Here is a 6662-nt window from a genome sequence, read left to right as displayed (position 1 = left end):
TGTTTTCAGTTTGGACTAAGATTATTTTGCTTACCCCATTGGCAGATTATTTTGCTTGTTTTAAGGAAAAACGTGCTTAATTTTGATTTATTTTTCCTGAAAACAAGAAAATAATTTGTTCTTGTCAAGAAAATGCTTCTTGATCTAAGAACTTTAAGATATTTTGACTAAAAACAAGACAAAAATTCTAAGAACAGCATTTTCTGCAGTGTAAACATTTGCAGACCTCTTGCATGACAGCATTATTGCCTTATCTACTGGTTGTCTTTCTGTTGTGGGGTTCATGGGATGAGGGATATTTATTATAATACACAAGAGCATATTGGATTGTTGCCACATTGCCCCATTTTTTCTCCCTAAAACAAAACGAAATATGAGAACAAGTTTTGCCTCAGACCACCTAACAAATGAAGCAGCACTGTGCTAACATTTTTAGTTTAAGTTGACTTTTTTTTTTTTTTTTTTTTTAAGAAAGACACTCTTGTTTTGCTATTTAATTAAAACCCAGTGCTTATATTTATTAGTGTATCCCTTGGCCACCACAGAATCACCCATGATTTTCTTTAACACTCAGGGGTCTGATGGTTTTTGGGACCCTGGAGTAGTTTGGACAAGTTAGACAAGTTACTTTTTTAGATTTATATTTAGATATTCTGAAATCTCTATTAAAAAATAATTTGATTCAATTCAATTCACATTTATTTGTATAGCACTTTCCACGATATATATCATTTCAAAGCAGCTTTACAGAGAATGCATATCAACATTACAATTTAAAGAATTCAGTTAGCAAATGTAATAATTTGGGCAATTCATTTACAATCACTGTGAGCAAATTAATTTAAGGTAGAAGCAATAAGCTTGTGGAAGTAATGATTACATAATAACGATAATTAGGATATATAGAGATTTGGGAATGTGAATGTTGATCCAGATGTTGCATCTCCTGAAGTCCTCGCAGGAGTTGGCGCCGTCTCTTCACAGGTGTTGGTCATCTGAGGCTGGATCCAAACTGATGTTTCAGCTCATGCCCTCTCTAATCCCGAGGTAAAACAGAAAAGCAAATGGAGAATAATTAGTGTAGCTGCTGTTCATAACATTAAGCAAAGATAATCATGTGCAGTTGATCTGGTATGAGATGCGTTATGTGAATGCTTGGCTAAAGAGATGCGTCTTTAATCTAGATTTATTATTCATTTCAGTACATCCTTCTAAATGCAGATTGTAGTCTGAGAGATTCTGTGTACAGGTTTTTGGCCCAATAAGTAATACTTCAGTCTTATCTGAATTTAATAGAAGAAAATTACTAGTCATCCAATGTTTTACTTCTTTAACACACTCTGTCAGAGTGGATAATTTAGAGATTTCATCTGGTCGTGATGATATATATAACTGAGTATCATCGGCATAGCAGTGGAAACTAATTCCATGTTTTCTTATAATATTGCCGAGTGGCAGCATGTAGATTGAAAATAGCAGAGGGCCTAACACAGATCCTTGCGGCACTCCATAGTTTACTATCGTGATCTTAGATTTTTCCCCATTTAAATAGATAAAATTGTGACGGTCTAATAGGTACGACCTAAACCACCGTAATGCCTGTCCCTGAATACCAGTGTAATTTTGTAGTCGATCTAGGAGTATTTTATGATCTATAGTGTCGAACGCAGCACTGAGATCAAGTAACACTAGTATTGAGACACAGCCTTGGTCAGAAGCTAGAAGTAAGTCGTTTGTAATTTTAACGAGCGCAGTTTCTGTGCTATGATGAGATCTGAATCCTGACTGAAATTTATCATAGATAGAGTTTTTTTGCAAGAAGGAGCACAATTGGGCCGACACCACTTTTTCTAGTATTTTAGACATAAATGGAAGATTTGAGATGGGTCTGTAATTTGCTAATACATTTGGATCTAATTGTGGTTTCTTAATGAGAGGCTTAATAACTGCTAGCTTGAACGGTCGTGGGACGTGACCTAGAGATAAAGACGAGTTGATAATATTGAGAAGAGGCTCTTCTGCTACAGGTAACAGTTCTTTCAGTAGTTTAGTGGGTATTGGATCTAGTAAACATGTTGTTGGTTTAGACGCAGTGATAAGTTTATTTAGCTCTTCCTGTCCTATAGTTGTAAAGCACTGCAGCTGTTCTTGAGGGGCGATAGTTGAGGTTGAATCATAAAACTCTGTTAAAGGTTGTACATTTACAATTGTATTTCTGATACTTTCAATTTTCTCAGTAAAGAAATTCATAAAGTCATCACTACTAAACTGTAATGAAATGTTTTGTTCTGGTGATGTCTGTTTATTTGTTAATCTAGTCACTGTACTAAACAAGAACCGTGGCTTGTTTTGGTTATTTTCTATGAGTTTGCGGAGATGCTCGGCTCTGGCTGCTTTTAGAGTCTAACGGGACGAGCTGTCTTTCCATGCGATACTGAAGACCTCTAAACGAGTTAGTCTCTATTTGCACAGTAAACGTAACTTCTAGATCATACTCTTGAATGCAAGGTTATACTGTATAATATTTATATATATAATATATATAATGGATTCTATTAAATGGAAAAAACATCAACAAAACTGAAAATTAAAACACTAAATAAAGTACTGTCACTGAACAAAAGCTGAACTGTAAGGACAAATTGAAAATAAAACAGACAATAAAATGGACTAAAACACATCTGCTGGTCCTGTATAATCATTCATTCATTGGTTATTTTAATAAGCATATGTAAAAACAACCTAAGGTTGACCAACGTGCTGTACAGAGCATTAATCAAACAGATTACAATCTATAAAATAAGATACACAAAAATAAATAATTCAATCATTTCATTCTGCATCCAATAAGGCGTAGTCTACTGCTGCATGAAAGGGAGGGTTACACTGGTATCGGAGGTGTCGGATGTGATTCTTGGAAAAACAAGATCATTTTATTCTTCAGTTTTGCAATTGCCCTAACTAATATAATATCCGTTATTTCCATCATCACTAAAATATGAGTCTGTGCACTTTTTTTTTTAGCAAGAATTGTATTTCCGTGGGATAAAATGCAGGAAACACTTACTTTTACAGCAGCAGGTGACGGCAATGATCAAAATAACGATTATAACCCCTCCTGTTATTACGCCAATGATGAGAGGTTCCATGCTTTCACTGTTGGACAGATTATGAACAATATGAAGCAACAAGCATTAACAACACGTTAAATCATGCTGCAGGATATTTAATATCTGGAGGACAAAAGCAGTTATTAAAATGTCAAAACTGCTCTTGTGTTGTGTCATTGAAACACTGTTAGGGCCGGTTCACTCTGAACGCGTTTCTGCTGTTGAAAACACGAGACACACATCAGTAGAACGAAAATAAGTGCAAGGTCAAGAGCATTTTTATTGTTAAAAGGTCATTTTTTTTTTTAAATTATTTTTTATTTTTGAGCACCATGTTTTTTATTTATTTATTTGTTTTTGTATAGTCAAGTGTTAGTCAACTACAGGTCTGGGCATTTTAATCACATCACAAAACATTTCTGTCATGCTGCATAACGGATAAATTGATAATAATGATTATTTTGCTCACAGTTATAATCACATCAATTGTTGTCATTTGAGAAATTTATTTCACTTTTAAGCACAGATGAAGGTCTATTTGTCTATGAAGGTCTATGATGGTCTATTTATTTTACCTCATCTAGTTTCCTGATTTATTATAGGCTATTTATTATGTAAATTAAACAAGAAAACAAACACAAAAATTAAAGCAGTCAAATTCCTAATAGTAATTCCAGTAATTCTAAATTACATGAATGTTTTTCTATTAAAACAACAGCAAAAAGACCTTTTGTCACACAAAGGTGTGTAATAGTCAGATTTCATGTTTGTATTTATTACAGTTCATCACTGAAGGTTTGATGGCAGATTTAGTCGCGGCTCGTGAAGGAACAGATTGACTGAATGATTCTCATTGAAGCAGAATTTCTCAAACTGAGATTTCTGAACTCCAGCTCACTTGTGTTCAGATCATCTGTGCTTCTTTCTCAGAGAGAGCGTGTGTGAATGGTTGCCAGATTGCAAAGAAAATGTGTCCTTTTAAAGGGTTAGTTCACCCAAAAATAAAATTTCTGTCATTAATTCCTCAACCTCACACCCGTGAGACTTTCTTTCGTCTTCAGAAAACAAATTAAGATATTTTTGATGAAATCTGAGGGATTTCAGTTCCTCCATTGACAGCTACCCAACCAAAACTTTGACACTTAAACAAGTTCATGAAGAGATCGTAAAACTAATCCATATGAATTGAGTACTTTAGTCCAAATTTTCTGAATAGTCTTGATCACACTTTATGATGAACAGATTGAATTTAGGTGTGTTTATATATATATATATATATATATATATATATATATATATATGTGTATATATATATATATATAGTACAGTCCAAAAGTTTGGAACCACTAAGATTTTTAATGTTTTTAAAAGAAGTTTCGTCTGCTCACCAAGGCTACATTTATTTAATTAAAAATACAGTAAAAAACAGTAATATTGTGAAATATTATTACCATTTAAAATAACTGTGTACTATTTAAATATATTTGACAAAGTAATTTATTCCTGTGATCAAAGCTGAATTTTCAGCATCATTACTCCAGTCTTCAGTGTCACATGATCCTTCAGAAATCATTCTAATATGCTGATCTGCTGCTCAAGAAACATTTATGATTATTTTCAATGTTGAAAACAGTTGTGTACTTTTTTTTTCAGGATTCCTTGATGAAAAGAAAGTTCAAAAGAACAGCATTTATCTGAAATACAAAGCTTCTGTAGCATTATACACTACCGTTCAAAAGTTTGGGGTCAGTAAGAATTTTTATTTTTGAAAAGAAATTAAAGAAATTAATACTTTTATTCATCAAGGATGCATTAAATCAATCAAAAGTGTCAGTAAAGACATTTATAATGTTACAAAAGATTAGATTTCAGATAAACAATGTTCTTTTGAACTTTCTATTCATCAAATAATCCTGAAAAAAAATATGGTACTGAAATATTTTGTACAATTGTACACTTTAAATGTTTCTTGAGCAGCAGATCAGCATATTAGAATGATTTCTGAAGGATCATGTGACACTGAAGACTGGAGTAATGATGCTGAAAATTCAGCTTTGATCACAGAAATAAATTACTTTGTGAAATATATTCAAATAGAAAACAGTTATTTTAAACTGTAATAATATTTCACAATATTACTGTTTTTACTGTATTTTTAATTAAATAAATGTAGCCTTGGTGAGCAGACCAAACTTCTTTTAAAAACATTAAAAATCTTAGTGGTTCCAAACTTTTGGACTGTACAGTATATATATATATATATATATATATATATATATATATATATAATAAAACAATGTTACCAAAAAATTATAAAGGTTGTCTTTGCAGATCAACATGCCCAGTTTATTGTAACTTGGTATGACATGCGGCCGAGTGTGTAAAACAAGGACTTTAACATGCATCTTGTATGAAGATAGAACGACTTACAGTGTGATGTTGTTCTGATGGCGCTCAGACAGTGCCAGTAATCGCAGTCAGTGGAGATCTCACAGTCAACGCTGAACCTGAAAGAACTGGAGAGATGAGACTCGTTTATAAAGATCTACTGATGACGCGATGAGAGCAGGCAGTTCTGGTTTACTGATTCCAGGAACGTGGGATTGTACGCTGGTTGAGATGTAGTCTCAGCCTCAGACGTCACGCCCAGAGACCGCTGGCTGAACTTCTGATGCATATGGCACACTTAACTGGAAACACTTTTTGAAGTTGTCATCTGGTTGGTTGAATTCTACAGGAAGTCCGGGAGACGTGTTGCATTCTTTGATGGTCCACCTGGAAAACTCCATCTTGGAAGAAGAAGAAAGCTGTTGTGTTTACAGCTGTGACAATGAGCATTTTCCAGGATCAACTAAACGCTGGATTTTCAAAAGTCTGTGAATATCACAGCTCCATTGTTGCAATAAACTTGCACAATAATTTATTGTAGGGACATCGAACTGTAATTGGTTGTGTTACATGTCAGTCAAATGTCCTGGTCCTTGGCCATTGAAAGCTGTGATAGAGTCAGACCTTCTGCCGTCAGTCTGAAGCTGTGGCTACACGAGAGTTGATGAGGTGCGGCCTGGAGATGCTGGATAAAAGACCACAATTAACTTCATTTTGATCAAGTTTCTTGTTGTCAGTTGTCATGTCAAAAGATCATTCTCCTCCCCAAATGTAGTCTCAGTCATGTACACAAAACACTCACACCAGCGCCGATTCTCGTAATGTCGTCACACAGTTTTGCGGCTGTTTTTGCACTAAACGAAGAGATCTGCGTGTTTTTCGATCTTATAGACTCTTAAAACCGAAGTGTTGAAAACCACAACCTTTTTATTTCTCAACACATCTGTGTGTCTAGATAAGGACGACACATTTTGTGTTACTTTTAACTCAGAGTGTTATTCCTCTCAACACAGATAGTTTTACGTCTTTTACGCACAAATGTGTTTTAATCACATGGTTTGTGTCAGGTGTTTTTTGTAAAATCGGGTCAGAAAATTTCACATGCCTGCAGTACAAAAACAACAAACTTTATTTAAAGGTGCCCTAGAATTGAAAATTGAATTT

The 6662-nt window shown here is 34.1% G+C and overlaps 1 long non-coding RNA gene across 2 annotated transcripts; it reads right to left on the bottom strand.

Annotated features, from left to right (window-relative positions):
• Nucleotides 1–245: 245 nt before the first annotated feature.
• On the bottom strand, nt 246–6156 carry LOC137036523 (uncharacterized). 2 transcript variants are annotated; one of them, XR_010897216.1, is made up of 4 exons: nt 5802–5817; nt 5541–5626; nt 3068–3156; nt 246–1036 (listed from the first exon to the last, which is right to left on the bottom strand). It is a non-coding gene; the product is annotated as an uncharacterized lncRNA (long non-coding RNA). The 2 variants fall into 2 exon arrangements; XR_010897215.1 differs by having other exon boundaries at nt 247–1036; nt 5541–6156.
• Between the last annotated feature and the right edge of the window lie 506 nt (nt 6157–6662).

Source organism: Chanodichthys erythropterus, chromosome 14 (assembly GCF_024489055.1).
Source record: "Chanodichthys erythropterus isolate Z2021 chromosome 14, ASM2448905v1, whole genome shotgun sequence".
NCBI classification, from domain to species: domain Eukaryota; kingdom Metazoa; phylum Chordata; class Actinopteri; order Cypriniformes; family Xenocyprididae; genus Chanodichthys; species Chanodichthys erythropterus.
Note: the sequence above shows the minus strand (reverse complement) of the source record. Positions and strands in the feature narration are given on the sequence as shown.